Source organism: Triturus cristatus, chromosome 10 (assembly GCF_964204655.1).
Source record: "Triturus cristatus chromosome 10, aTriCri1.1, whole genome shotgun sequence".
NCBI lineage: Eukaryota > Metazoa > Chordata > Amphibia > Caudata > Salamandridae > Triturus > Triturus cristatus.
Genome location: NC_140593.1, coordinates 335,596,999 through 335,613,323, shown reverse-complemented (window position 1 = coordinate 335,613,323; position 16,325 = coordinate 335,596,999). Strand labels below are relative to the sequence as shown.

The window sequence follows — 16,325 nt, the reverse complement described above, 5'->3', positions numbered from 1 at the left end:
CGCGTTTGAACTACTGCGCTGCTTGGGTGGCATGAGATACATGGTTGCCCCACATTTTTCCCTACCTGCAGGATGGGAGGTCGGGTGGGTTTCGGCTGCTCGGTGGATGTAGATACATGGAGCAAGTAGCACCATTCTTGTGGAAATGCCGTGCTGTACACTCTGTGTCATCTTGGCTTTTTAAACTACCCATTCCAAGATGGTGCCTTTCCCATTTTTTCCTATGGGTAATTCCCAATCCAAGATGGCAGTCATTTACTTCCTGTGGGATACTTCTGAATCCTGGTCACCTTCCAGTATTTAAGGCAAGGCAGTCGTCTAGAGTGAGTGACAAACGTTCCTGTTCTGCGTACACCTTCTAGTTAGTTACTTGTGTTTTCAGACTAGTTTTACTTGTGCCTTGCTCCAAGTGGACTTCTCAAACCTTCTGGATTCTTTTTGGAGGTGTTTGCACCTTTGGCTTGTCCTCCTTCAGAAGTGTTTCCTTTTCCTGGTCATCTGCTAGTGTGGGAATCTCCCTGTAGGCAGTGTGGCTTCTAGAAAGGATCACCCTTTCATCAATATCAAGCTCCGCAGGATCCAAAGTGGACCACCATGCCCAGCCATCGACAGTGGGAAGTGCCGGTGTGCTAGATGGAAAATGTGCAATACTCCTCCGGAACTTATTTTCACTTCTCCTGAGGCCTGAACAATTCAAGAAACCCATTGCCCTGCTCCATACAGGGCAGAACCCACAGTTTGGGCCTCATAAATATGAAAAACGGGCATTACGGGTTTGGTATAGGATGCCTGATGTTCCTTCAGTATAGCACCCATTAGATGTTTATGCTTAGTAATCATTTTATCAAGCTGGTGCTTCCATGACGTGGTGGAAAATAAGTGCACTGCCAAATAATTAAAAGAGTTCACTTTCTCTATGAATGTACCACTCAATACTAAGCTATCCTTTCAGGATTTGTGTTCATGAAAAGACATATACTCAGGGGCATATTTACAAGCCCCTTGCACCACTTTTGAGTCACTTTTCCCATGTTAAAAATGATGCAAAAGTGACGCAAGGGGCTTGTAAATCTGCCCGTAGTCTTAACTGCATTGATCACCATCCCCTGCGAGCTTTAGAACTCCTCGAAATTATTTAATAGTAACTGCAGTCTGCTGGTGGTCCTGGAGATCAGCGGGGTGTCCTCAGCAAAGAGTAAAATTGGGGTCATAACACCAGCAAGGGAGGGGGCATCAGATGGAATCTGCATAAGGAAGTCAACTATGTCATTTAAATTGAATAAAAAAGTGTTGGGGCAAGAACACAGCCCTGCCGAACACCGTTGATAACCTGGATTCGATCTGTGAGCTGGTCTTGCATTCCCCATTGAATTTTGGCATAGTTAGCTCCATGCAAACACTAATAAACAGAGTCAAGAACTCAGGCATGCCCATGTCAATAAGCACCTGCCGGAGAGGTTGGTATGAAGGAATAGATTGAAAGCTGATTTAATATTGACAAAGGCAACATACAAGTAGCCATTGCCAATAAACACTTTCTTCTAGTAGAGAGCCTGGAACCAAAAAACCTGGTTGAAGTCCTCTTACGGATCCCAGCTTGGCATGATGTTGATATGCCTTCCTCCTCGATCCATAGCTGGATTTTATTCTGCAACATTCTAGCAAAAGTCTTTTGGATGCAATCTATCAGACTAATTGGTCTGTAGTTTGCCGGGGAGCCACAGTCTTATATATCAGAATTACAGTGGCATCTTTCCAAGAATCAGGGATTGGCCTCCCTTTGCAATGGAATTAGCAAGGACTAAAATATATTTTGAACAGTTTAGTTTATCGAGTAGAAATAAATATGCTGCTGTACCATCAGGTCCTCCCTGAGAGAAAGGCTGACTATGGCGGTGATATCAACACACTGAAAGATGACGACTGGCTCGTTTTATCGGTGAAAGGATTACGTTACAGGTCACCCACTAATACGGCACGATTTAGATGTTTGCTGAGACCGCTGCTGTCTGTATTAAGACTTCTCAAGCTGGGCCAATATGCAATTTCCATAAGACGATTTAAGGTCTATGGAACTATATTAGTTGCTGAGCACCATGGGTGCCATCTCACAATATGAATAAGCTCATTGTCCCAGGTCCTGAGGATATCCTGCTAAATAACATTGGGTTTGAAACGTGTAGACTCCATAGTTGTGTTCAAATAAGTGTTAATAATAATGGTGTCAGGTTACCAAAAAATGTATTAGTAATTAAGTCTGAGGTCATATAACCTGAACATCCTACTGTTTGGCCAACCTTCCCTGGGATTGTACTATATTCTTTCCTAATTATGTAACTCTTTTAAACTTTCCCTTGGTTTTTTCAAACTTTTTCTTCTTCTTCTTTTTTCAGTTTTTGAGGGAATTTGAGCATGCTCAAATTAGGTGTATTTTGTGTAATTTGTTGTTTATTACAATGTCTGTGTCATTATGAAATTGTAAATATTGTATTTGTTTGGTCCATTTAATGTTTTGTTTTGAGATGATAATGATGAATTATTCAGTATTCTTTTGAAAAAGAAAAAGTAAGATTAAGTATCAAAGAAATAAATTAATTTCTAAGTAAGTTGGCTTCAATCACTATGTGTGAGACGTGGGATTGTTTGAAAAAATGTATTGAATGATATCAGTATTGGCACTAGTGTGTTGTTATAGTACCATCAGGTCCAGCAGCTCTACTTCTAGTGACTTTATCAAGAGCTGCTGTTACATCTGATAGGTCAAATATTGGGCGCTCAGCAAAAGAAGTGGCTCGTATTTAGGAAGGTCTTGTGGTAGCTATTAAATTACCACCAGAGTACAAAGAAGAGAAATAAAGAAACCAATCTGATGCTAATATACAAATTGGAAGAGATGGAGCTGTGCCATTTGTGCCCCAAGTGACCAGAGACCAAAACCTAGATGAGTCATTGGCAGAGCAGGCGGCAGATCCTACCAATGTTGTTCGTCCCATTTCCTCTTAGCTGAAACCAAACTTAATTTGTAGACCTTTCTTGCCCTATGAATTTGGTTACTATCCTTCAATTTAATTACAGTGCTAAAGTACTACATTTCTGTCTACATTCCTCATTAAACCTAGTGGTAGTTTTACTACTGTACTTTCTTTTGTGGGACACCGAGACAGAAACGTAAGACAGGATACTTTAAAAAAAACAATGGTGAAAGAAGTAGTATCAGACTCCAAGGGGCGATTATTCATCTCATCTAATGTCAATTGAAGATTGTGACTTATTACAGATAGGAGTTCTGGTTCTGGTTTAGGAACTACCTGGCACCACTTGAGGTGGCGCATATCATTGGTGGGGGCAACATCTCGGTGATGGAAGATGGGTGGTGATCGAAGGAATGACCATTACAGAAAGCTGACATGCTGAGACTAAGAGGATTTTGATCACTTTCCAGTTGCTCCTCAATAAACATGTCTACAACACATTACCAGAGCCTAAGGTCCACCAAAATGTAGTCAATACAGTTTGTATATTGCAGTCTGTTGTATGCATGAGCCCCATTGGTGTCGAATATGGTATGACTATTAACTGCTTGAACCTCCAACTCTACAGAAAGGGCCTTCAGCTGCAGTGCAGCCTGGGTCCACCTTTTAATGGATGCTACGTCCAGTGAAGGAATCACCCACCTCTCATCCTCCTGATTTGTTAACCCAATGTCATTCTGATCCAAAGGCTTGAAAGTAGTATTAAAGTCACCTGAGAGGATAAGACGAGATTGAGTATGGCTTCTATCAAGATAATCCTCAAGGAATTGAATGGCTTTAGAAGAGTTACCTCCCTTGGCAGCCCTTGCGTAGATGTTGAAAATATCTACCATAGCTGACTTTTCGGATACAATACTAATAGCTGAAATCTCAGGGCAATCAATTTTAACTAACTAACTTTACAATTTAGAGTGGCTTTCAGCCATACTGGTAATCCCCCAGATGGTCTCCCTGCATGGTTGGAAATTGCTGGAGCATGAAAATTTAAATCACCAGCTTTAAAAATTGGTTCAATGCTTCATGTTTCTTGCAGTATGCAGATATCAAACTTTTCCATGGACTCACACTAACCTGGCAGTATTATTTTCATCTTGAAGCCAGCCACATTCCAAGAGATGATTCTTGTCAGTGAGTTGTCTGGCACCCCTGTCCTGGTGGCAAAAGGGGTAGTCTGTCATATTGGTGGCGTGCCAAGACTAGCTGGCACATCATTCATTGGTGGTTATTGGTGAATATTAACCAAATTACTAGCCACAATATGATTAATTGCCACATGGCAAGCAGGTAATTGTTGTGGATTTTGACGAGACCCTTTTTTCACTGGGAATAACTGATGGAGAATTTAAGCATTGAGGTTTTAAAGAACTATTGGGAAAGGGTAGTCAGTCCAACTCACGCACAGGAGATCTGAGTAGCGTATGGCCAGATTTGGGCAAGAGATCAAAATGGCTCTTAGTTGGCCAATCATACTGTCAACAAGATCCCTACTTCTTAATGGTAACTCTGTGCTGTCAAAGTTTTGATTCTTAAGTGCCTGTCTCTTCGCACAAAGGATGTTGTCTCTAATGACTGAACGGCATCCTTTCAAATGCTGATCCCAATAAATTGCTTTATTTATCAACGAGTCCGCATCTTCAAACCTCTCCTAAGAAGAAATTTTAGGAACATTAACCATATACATGGAGCATGGATTAGGGGGATGTCTACCACTAAAATTTGAACTACTCAAGTTGCTTGACTATGTGCTTGTTCATCACAGTGTAAATTCCCGAACTTTCAAACCTGGCGCCTTGGTTAGATTGTGGAATGGATCCTGAGAATCTCAACAGCTTTTTTGATATAGTGGTCTCTGACCTCTCGGAACCCTGAGCCAGTCCACAGATGTGGGAACCACAGGCAACCTGAAATTGGCCAAATTAGAAAGAATTGCCCCTATATCTAATGTACATTCACAGAGACATTGTGCAGAATGTTTCTGGATGCTGGCATCTTTTTGCAAAATAAGATAATTAAAAGCGAATTATCAGCTGTTTTAGATCACCCACCTCAGAATTCAATAAAAAAAATGTGATTTCAGATCTGCAATACTATTAAGGTAAGGTGACGCCACAGCAACAATGTCCGTAGGGCCGTTAGAAATTTCAGAGGTCTCTTGGTTTTCCCGTGAGTCAACCAGAGGTGAAAAGCGGTTGCTGCACAGTATGGTGGCTCTGGAGGGTGGGGGGGAGGAGTGCAGAACAACATCATGCTCACTTATTTTGGTAGTAGCTGCTTCTGTAGGTACGAGAGGGGCCTTAGTTGTTTTTTCCTTGCCAATTTGCCTGTGTGGGAACAGTGGGAAGGGTGTTTTTTGATAGCACCTGATGTGGCTTCTTTAGGTGTTGAATTACCCCCATGATAGATTCTACCTCTTCAATGAGAAGATCAGTCTCTTTCCACGTGCAGTTGTTTGGAAGTTTGGAAGCTTGAATGTGCTTTGCTGGACCTTGCACAGGTTCAGAGGCCTTGCGTTTACCCATAATGGTACCAAGATCAAGAGCAATGACAATGGAAAATGGAAAAATGAAACAACAATATCCACTGTTATACCGGCAAATAAAAACAATACCCAAATACAAGCAAGGAAAAAATACACTAAATGATTGGACCTATCATCCACCAAAAACCGAATTCAAAAATCACTACAGCAAACCAAGCCTTAGCAGCAAAGGTGCATTCAACAAGCACCCGCCGAAGGTCAGGAAATGCAGTCATGTGTGGGTTACAGTTGGAGGCAAAGGACTGTGCTAGAAGAATTGTGGGCGATGATTAGGGTCAAAGGTATTGAATAACAGATCCTAAGCAACCAAGGCGGTGGCCCAGCCTCCTCCGGTCGCTTACGGGCGCTGGACGGGCCCGCCCTTGGCCCGGGCTTGGCCCGGCGCGTCCCGCGCTGCGGGATTGCAGAGCTCTATTGGAGCCAGTGTTGAGAGGCCCCACCCCAGACTGCACCTCCTGGGGCGATGCTGGATGTGGAATGAGTTCCCTAATGAGTTACACATAGAAAGCAATCCCTTTTGCCACATTTTCCCCACCATTGGTAAACCCAAAAGAGAAACCTTTAAAGTGCTAAACCGCATTTGTGTATGCAGCACAGGCAGGCAACATTGATGAATGCCAGTGTCTGAGTACATTGCCGCTTTGGCTTTGCCACTGCTTGTATTTTAGCGTCACCCATTCGTGGTTAAGGTTCTTCCCCTTCGTTCTGCGATTGCGCATCTCTGGTGCGCGTGCTGATTACAAATGTCAGATGGACCCATATATATTTTGTTGCTTTAAATGTTTTTATTCATTGGACGTTTCAATTCTGGAGCTGTGTTTTAATGTATTATCATATTGTGCATCGTTGTCTGTTTCTGTCTTTCATGGCCTGTCTGGACCAATACAAAAATATTGATGACGCGGATGCAAATGTTAGATGGACCCATATATATATAGTAGCAACAAATATAGAAGTGATTTGCAATATCTTCAATCTCCAACTGTTAAGAAAAGCATGCTCATGGGAATGAATAGGAAAACACAAAACGCTTACCAAACAATAATAATAGCGTGATTGCGTTTGTTATGTTTAATTTGATTTCAGGTTTGGTGTGTGCGTAGATGGCAAATCGCCAATAGATTGCATCAGAGCACTCCGCAATTAAAACAAATGAAAGCGTCTATTTACAGTGATATTTTTCATTTCAATCCACTGCAGCAACACAGAAGTAAACACTCATTATGAAAATGCAGCGATTCAACACACATCCTAATCGATGGCACCCTCTACTGACAAGAAATGCACTGTATTCATCTAGTTGTCTTGCATCACAAAACATTTTTAAGATGCAAGCAAGAGCTGTGCGTTTAACCATTTTCTGAATCCAAAGCACCTAAATAGCGTGAATACATCAGATGGAAATTGATTCCACGCCTATGGTTATTTTTCCACAAAACTTAAACAACAGTTGTTCAGGTTTCTTAATCAAAATCAGTTTAACGCCAGAGTAATTGGTTGAAACTGACTTTAATAACAGCATGGCAGGGACAACATAGTACTCCTGACCGTCATAACGAAACACATTTTTTCAACTAATTTCAGCATTTTATAGTTTTACTTTTTACCACTTATGAGAAAAATACCTTTCACCCTCAGCACCAACGACTCAGCATAGAGGGGGGAGAAGTGGCAAAGTCCGACAGAACATAAGCTCGGGTGTGCCCTCCTGCAGGCCACCAAGTATACCATCTTCATGGTACCGACATCTTGCGTGAGCGCCCTGCAAACGTGCGGTTGTAACTCTCAGGAACGCACAAGTCATGTGACCTTTCCCAAACCTTTATACAGCTTCCGTCCCAGTGCAGTCAATGAGGGAGACCCTTCTGGACCCCGGGCATAGCAGCTAATACTGAGTCAAGCTGGCCCCCGGCTGGCCCCAGTGAAATATGCTGAATGTGTCCTGGTGTGATTTGTGGCCAGAGGGACACATGCAACAGCGCCTACACGTTGTCTGCTTTCCGTTCTGGGCATCAACCTGCTGGCAGTGTAGGGACTTTATTTTGACTGCCAGCTGGGACCAAAACAAAGGCCTGATTTAAAGGCCACCAACCCTCATTTAGTTCGAGTATCATCCTGTCACCATTACCTAGATGTCGATGCAATGGATGGAAACTAAGGCACACAGCTAGTTATCACTTCAAGCACATAGGAGAAAAGGTTGTATGGAGGCAGGTTTTTCACTTTGTGCAACCCCTGTACATAAAAAATATGCATGCACTATAAGAACGTCTGATGCATCTGTCGGTGTGAGTAATTAGATACATAATTCAAATACATTTACTAATTCTTTATATTCATTTTTAGAGCTACTCATCCCAAAGTAGGGCGTCAGAGTACACATCACATGAATACATTACACAGAGACAATATATCTTAGGAGTGTGTCAATCAATGCACAGAAAATGTTGCATTAGGCAATGTTATTAGGTGTAGGAGTCACTACTCAGCATTACTGATAGGCATTATATGTTAGGAGTGCAATGTAGGAAGAGGCACAGTGTCAGAATTTAAAACGCAACACAGTGGTAAGGATTGTCTGTAATAAAAAGACTTTATTCCTACACAAAGTACCTATTTTTAGCAAATATGGAAAAATGACAGATTGAGATAAAAACAACAAGGTTCTATACCCATGATTTGCAGTTGCATACAGCTCCTTGATGCTAGTTCTTAGCACAGTGTGCTATATTAGAAGGATTGCTAATTCTGACTTGCAAGTAACAAAAGGATCTGTGTCAACAGCAGAAACCCACCGACTTATCTACATAAAATAACATTTGTTATTTGTCTCTTGCACAATGTGCTTTGCTGGAGGCACATTAAATAGCTAGGCTGCTTTATGAGTCAAAACCGTGACTAAACAAACCACAGATGCCTCCATCTCGTGCATTAAGGAGGAGAGTTAACTTACCATTAATATTATCCACTCATAATTAATTTGCACACAAAGATCTCTGCAGCAGGGGCCTTAAGCCTGTAAGATATTTTAAAATCCAGCCTCTTTGTGACCAATTAAATAAGCCACACCGATTTACTGTCACGTTTCCGCTTGCTGCCAATTTCTTTGGAACAGTGTTTTGAAATAATGTATAAGCTGACTGTCAGACTGTGCTTTTCATGACTTTGCCCATCGTGATACTGCCTCCTTTCCATCGCCATACCCTGACCCACACTTCATAGGATCTCAGAGTGTTTTTTTCCAATTGCAGCACTGTTCAGCACTGTGAACCACGTGTATCCTCTTCTACCACCCCCTCGTCTGCCATCTTCATAATGGAACCACCCCTGGATGTTACTTCCAGTGCCATGGGTAGCAGAAGTGACATCGCATACCCTTTGACTCACAAATAGTGAAACTTACAAAAAGTAAATGGTGTCAATGCTCAGTTACTGGGGCTTCCTTCATTCCTCCAGAAGAGAAGGGGTGGTGTGTCAGTGGCACCAAAGAGCAAACCATATGTAGCAGCTGCTAACCCTGACAACCCCTATTTGAAATTACTGAGTGAATCCTCAGGAATCACAGACCCAAGTGAAAAATGTATGTGAGTAAATATATCATATTTGTGGAGCACAAGTCTAGCCTAAAAGCAGTGGAGAGCTGCACAGGGTAAAAGGCAAAGATACAGCCCACGAGTGGTAAAAATACAGTCTTTGCAAAGCTGCATGCTGTTTCTATAACTAGCCAACTTTCTCCTAATGAACGTCATTTTAATTTTAAACTCGTTTTCTTTCCCAAGTATCTGCTTTACTCGTCTGTGGGCACAGTTTTCCCAGAAGTGATTTGACCCTTCGTAAGTTTAAAGTCTCTTCTCATCTGAATCTCAACCGGCTTGTCTGTCAGTAATGGCAGTGGGTCACTGGCCTCCTACCAAGGACATTCTCTACCACTCTTCCCTTTGATCTCAGTAGTTATCTGAGGGACTCGAAAGTAAGTCTGTAATTGTGGGTGAGCTCTGAGTTCTGTAATATAGTTTGTGTTCCCTCACCCATATTTGTTTCCTGAGTATTTCCTTACATTTCAGGCACTTAACCCTCCCCGCCTGACGGTAGCCTTCATTCAAAGATGGGCTTCACAGTGTGGACTTTGAAAAGAATAACATCTAAGGCAGTGGCACTTTTCGCCGCCAAATTGTCCACTTCCAGTGAGAGATAAACAACCGCTTTTATCGCCTGTATGCATTGGCCTTCCCATCCTATTGGTTCACATCTTCATGTATGATATCCCCTCATCTAACCTTCAGTGCACAGCTCACAATCACACAGCGATCAACCTGCTTTTCTGGAATAACCCTGGGGATTCCTTTTTTATCATTCTCTAGTATCTGTAATGATCACGTCTCCGGGGGTCTACTCGTCGGTCACAACGTCCCAAAGTCCACCAGTTTGCCTCAACTCTGCGTGAGAGGGAGAATGGAGGTAACTCTTTTGCTTTCTGTCTCTTTGAGATTCAAGCCCATATTTATGGTAAAGAAACGTATCCCAGTGCAGCAAGTCACCTTGCTGTACTTCACTACATGGACAGGGCAGGAATGTGCCATATTTAAAGCATTACAGTACCTTCCTGTCCTTTCCCCTTCACTGACGCACAATCTGCTGCCTAGCGCTAATGCAGACACTCGAGCACCATGGTGCAAGAGTGCCCGCGTTGCATGCAGGATAGTTTGTGTGCAGGAATGGGCACCGTCTTCAGAGAAACAATCCTGAGGGTTTTTTCCTTCTTTCTTTAAATGGGCACTGTCTTCAGAGAAACATTCCTGAGGGTTTTTTCCTTCTTTCTTTAAATGGGCACCGTCTTCAGAGAAACAATCCTGAGGGTTTTTTCTTTCTTTCGTTCTTTAAATGGGCACCGTCTTCAGAGAAACAATCCTGAGGGTTTTTTCCTTCTTTCTTTAAATGGGCACCGTCTTCAGAGAAACAATCCTGAGGGTTTTTTCTTTCTTTCTTTCTTTAAATGGGCACCGTCTTCAGAGAAACAATCCTGAGGGTATTTTCTTTCTTTCTTCTTTCTATAAACATATTTCTTCTCTTTACACCTCTCCTGAGGAGGCGTATCTTTTTGACACATTCCCAGGTTTACCTATTCTTGTAAAACTGGCAATGCAAGAAAATCTATGGATGTTGCATGGGAAATGCTTCCCTGGCGCAGAGTAATGCAATGCATCGATTTACACTGTGTTGGTTTACTTGAGATTTATAGATTCACTCAGGGCCACACAAAGTGGCCTTGCGTGGCTTCATAAATCTCTTTTATATGTTGTGTTGCCCTTGCACCACAGTGCGTGGTGCAAGAGCGGGCCTCGTAAATATGCCCCTAAGTTTCTTAAAAGGATTTTTGAATCTCTCGAAATGTACAGATTTTCCCCTTTTCCTACAGCTCAAGTAAGGATTCAAGACTGAGTTGGAATGAGAAAGTTTGGAAAGGTCTTGGGCTTGACAACTGTTGCCAGTCTGGTTGCTTAGTGGACTAATGCTTCCACTGTAGGGGCCTGTGTCTGACCTTAAGGTCACAGGTTCAAATCTTGGTGGGCCCACTAAGCCTTTCATCCTTCTGAGTTTGATAAAAATGAGTACCATTGAGCTGGATAACAATAAACATCTGCTAATCAGTGCCAATATATCCTTGGGTGCACGTGCGCTTTACAAATGCGTGTCATGTTATGGTGTGCAGTGAACACATTCTATTACATCACGGTAAAAATAGGTGTCCATCAACATATCGGTTTTTACTCTGATGGTCATGATCAGCTGTGGGTCAAATACAAACCTGGCCAACTGCTACCTCTGGTCTTTAAGCATTAATGGGTAAATTGCTGATATAAGCGGTTAAGAAGAATGAGGTCTTTGCTATGCCCAGCTTTGCAAAATGGAGTACTGTCTGTACATTGGTGCTGTATGAGTTGTGTATAGAAGGTTTTGCAACCTCTTTCAACAACTTCTGCCGATCTAGTGGCATATCACCTGCACAGTATGTGCTATAGGATTGACTCTTGTGACACACTTCATGGCACCCGCTTTCTTAATTGTGAACTTCTAAAATAAACGAGCAACAATAAGAAGAACCAGAGAAGGAGCAGCCCCGCTGGCCATGTTTTAAAGATTGCCATTGGCCCCACAGGTCCAATTATATCAAAGATTTATGAGAAGCCCAGGAGGAACAGCAACTAAAGCTCTTGTATCCTCCAAACCGACAAGGTCAATACAAGGTTGTTGCAGGCAGGCACAAATCTGAATTGACAATGTGAGACAGGAGGTCATAATGAGCCACTAATTTAGAGAGTATTCAGATTAAGTCCATTTAACGAGAAAACATATTGCTGAGAGGTGTTTTGTCAAACAAGAGGCTAGAATTAAGTATCTGCACATAGAAATTGGTGATGAGGAGTTGCACATGACCAGCTGTCAGAACAACAGCAGATATCTCAAAGCTTTAGGGTTAGTTCTATGATGTGTGACTGCTATGTATGGCAGTTACTGTCATTAGCAGTAGCAAACTGTAAGAATTTGGTTGCTGGTTGACCAGTGTATGAACCCTAGTCAGGCAGTCCTTTTCAGGGTGAGACACAAGCCAACCCTAAATTAACCTGTGCTGAACCCTCTGGTCGCTTGGCACAGAGAAGTCAGGCTTAACCTAAAGGCAATATATAAAGTATTTGTGAGACACTTCAAACAGTAATAACGTGAAAACACCACATAATAACGATCCCCCACCAGGTTAGAATTTGTTTTTGAATAAATAAAACAAGACCAAAACAAAAAAGATCTAGTCAGTAGAACTGGAGATATGCAAGTTTAAAGATTTCAGAGAAAATGCACCAAAAAGCCCAAAGCACCAACTGCGAATATCTGGTCGCACCAGACTCGAAAAAAGTCACAAGTTCAGGCTGACCGTGATGGAGCATGGGCCAGCTGCAGGGACCCAGTTAGGCCAGCTGAATAAAGTGTCTTAAATCCTAGTTTGAAGAGCGTTGCGAGGGTCCACATCGAAGATGCGTCATGCAGCCTAAGTAATGCATCGGTTCCAAGATGTGGCGAGGTTGAGATAAGAGTTCCTGCTTCATCGTCGATGAATCCGTCAATTAGATCTTGTGATGCGAAGTCTAACACTGAGAGAGTGTTGCAACATCAGGGCGCTGCGTTGGTTTCGAGGAGCTGTGATGCAAAGTCCTGAATTGTTGCTGAGGCAGCTATTGGCAGCAGTGGTTCCAATGAGACAGCAGCTGCGATGCAATGCTAGACTTTGAGACAAGGAAGGGAAACATCCTTACATCCTTTACCCCGGCCCACAGGCAGAACCATGACCTATCTTTATTCCACAGGCACTACCCTGACTGCGACGTTACCACGCATTCCTTCACCACTTAAATCATGACATGACTTGCTTTAGGGGTGCATTGTTGTACTAGTTTTGTATTTTGCGTCCAACACCTTCCCTACTGATACACTGACTGGAGTTTGAATAGTAATTTATACTATTCCATAGGCCAGTGCCTCCTTAAGGCAGGAATGTGTGGTAATGTCGCAGTTGGGTAGTGGCTGAGGAGTAAAGGTGTGCATGGGAAATGAACGTGGGGTTCCATCGTGCATCTGATAAGGAAGAGACATGCAGCAGCAACAATGAGTAGGTTCTGCTTCGAGTTGCACTGCGCAGCAGAGAGGATGGCTCAGTTCTGTGGAATCCACAGAGGCTAGCAGAACACCTTAGGCCCATTTCCAAGGGTCCAGAACAAGGGTGGCACCACTTAGTAGGGTAGACTCATAGATTACAGGGTTCGGGTACTAGGGTCGAGGTTGTTGGAGCCTTCTGTCCCTGAGGCTCTAGTCAGAAAGCAAGCCAACTAGCCCTTGGTGTAACTCTGGCATCCTGGGTTCAACAGATGTAGATTAATTTGAGGATAGGGCCAAACCCAGAAAGCCGTATACAAGATGACGCAGTCTGGCACTCAGTGCAGGGAAACGAAACTGTACACCATGATGTGGACATTCCCATCCCAAAAGCAACTTAGAATACTTAGTCTCACCAAATCACTAGAATCATTTTTAATACATGTACATCACCCCTAATGTGGGCTCTAAACAGCACATAGGACAGTGTGCAGCATATTTAAAAAGCTGGACATGTATGTTTACATTTTACAAGTCCTGGTAGTGAAAAACTCACAAGTTTGTTTTTTTCACTATTGTGAGGCTTTTCTCTCCCATAGGACAAGACTGGGTTACCTTATTGTATTCAATAAGTGATAACTCCTATTTGGGAGCAGGTAGAAATTTAATATTTGCTGTCTAAGAAATTGTAATTTGCAATCCTTTTTAATGGGAAAGGTGGATTTTAAGTCACAATTCTGATCCATGCTACTTTTAGAAAGTTATTTTCTTGTCCTAACCATTTGGTGCCTGCAGCCTGTTTCCTGCATCATATGACTAAGTGTAGTTGGCCTTGGTGTACTCCTCCCAGACAGCCACACATTAGAGGGAGTAGCGGGAGTAGGTGTTGGCAGGATGGGCCAACCAAGCAGGATGTGGGTGTAGAGGTGTGCAAAGGCCCACTTGCACTTCAAAGACACTGCCTCAGTATGCACACAAAGAACTTCACACTAGCCTGTTATGCCCCCAGACATCCTGGTACCAGGGCAGGGAGGCAGGAAATTCCAGACCTTTCTGTGTAGGGAAAACTCCAGAAGTTTCTTCCTCATTAAAGCTGGCACCAGGAATAAAACATGGGATTTACAACCCCCTCTTGAGTACACTCCTCAGAAGAAGGACTGCCCTGCTGCCAAAGGACTGCCTTGTTGCTTGAGGCCATCCCTGCTGTCTGAGAAGGAAGACTGTGCCTGCTCCCCTCATCCCAGGCTAACTGAGAGACTCCAAGGACAAGTTAGCTGTCTCCCTGTTTTGAGGTATAGGGGCAGAACAATCTTCATAGGCCTCTTTGCAACCGACCAGCTGAACTGGACTTGTTCTGACCTGCCTGAGCCCTGCTGGCCTCTTCTGGAGTCAGTACCTGATCCGCAAGAGGTGCCCCCAGGCCCTGGACCCTTGGGCTGGCATCAATTTAGCTCCTACTGGAAGAAAAGGAGAAATCCTGTATTTTTGGGCTCTTCTCGTCGAAAAATGGGGTAGTTCACTCCAAGACCTTGCTGCCTAACACTCACCTCTAACGAAAAGCTCAGATAAACCTGACTCTTCGTGCTGCAGCAACTGCCGGCGACAATGGCAGTGCAAGATCTGCATTTTGCGCTATAGCATTAACAGCCGTGGTGACTCACAAGGTGACGCTTCAACAGCAACCGACTATGATGCCCAACAAGATGTACAGTCACGATCATCTGCGATGCCTGTGTCAATTTATTAAATTATACTCTAATCTTCCAAAATTGGTTTGGGATTTTCTTGTGTTGTGTTTTCATTTTATTAACGCTTAAGTGTTGCATAAATACTTTACACATTGACTCTAAGTTAGGCCTATCTGCGTTTGTACCATGCTATCTGAGAGTTAAGCACAGATTAATGTAGTCATCTTTTGCGGTTCACTCTGACAAGGTAGGAGTTGACCCCCTTCAGCCAACAATTCAGTTTCTCACAAAAACAAAAAACAAAAAAAATTAGCGAGTGCCATTTAAATTAGTCTTATCACTCATACACACAGATAGATCTTGCATTCTTACCGTGCATGCACATCTCTTAAATAGAGGGTTGAGCGAAGTCAAAAACCTGCCTCCAAGTCATAGTTTCTCGAAAGTACTTGTGAAGTGGTAAGCTATGTGCCTGTGTTTCCTTCCATTGAATTGACATCTAGGTGTTAGGCTCCAGGTGTCTCCCAGCCAGGATGATGCTTAAACTAAAGAGGGGTCGATGGCCCTTTAAATCAGTCCTTTGTATTTTGCTGGAAGTGAAAATAAGAAAGCCCATAAACTGAGTGCAAGTTCCTGCATGGAACTTAATGTAGACAACATGTGGACGCTGCTAAATTGTGTCCCGGTGTCAGACAATAACACAAGGACAAATTCAGCATATTTCACTGAGTCCAAAAATAGGTGCTAGAACGGAATCAGGTGTGATCCCCCTACTTTCCCATACTAATCGTGAGACAGTGACAGAAATCAACAATTTGGAAAGGGGATAGTGATATATAAGTTAATGTACATCTTGAAAAGGTGCATTTTGTTTTTTCACGATGATGGTTAGCTACTCAGCCCTTCTGATGTTTACTGGCAGTGCATTCCAGACTGTGGGAACAGCCTCTGAGAACGTTTGAGTAGATGCTTTGGTGGACAGATGGAACAAAGAAACTCTTGTCAGATCACACTGTATGGAGAACGCCTTTACCAGATCAATAGATGTGATTATGTTTTTGTAACAGTCTGTTTTCCCACTGTGAATAACAAAGCTTTCTTTTGTCCATATATTGAATCTTGAGAGTATACACTTTGTTGAGTGACCAATACCTCCTCTTTGCCAGTAGAATTCATAGTTGAAGACCCTTTCCAGCTCTACTTGAGCAGAATCTAACAATTGTAGTTTCTGCCAGTTCCTGAAGACTTACTTCTCCTATCAGCTGTGGAGATCTCACAGCCACTGGACCAGACTTTTCCCTCCTAAAGCTGCAAGAGACCCTTCCGGGTTGATTATTATACATTATAGAAGCCTTTAACAAAGCATAACATACAGACGTTGAATCTAGGTACCAAAACAGTAATCTTAACTATGTCAAGGTT

General features: G+C 42.8%; 1 protein-coding gene across 1 annotated transcript in view; it reads left to right on the top strand.

Annotated features, from left to right (window-relative positions):
- The window catches only part of CNTNAP2 (contactin associated protein 2), a 2,761,105-nt gene that overhangs the window by 2,053,444 nt on the left and 691,336 nt on the right, over positions 1 to 16,325 (top strand). The window lies entirely within an intron of this gene.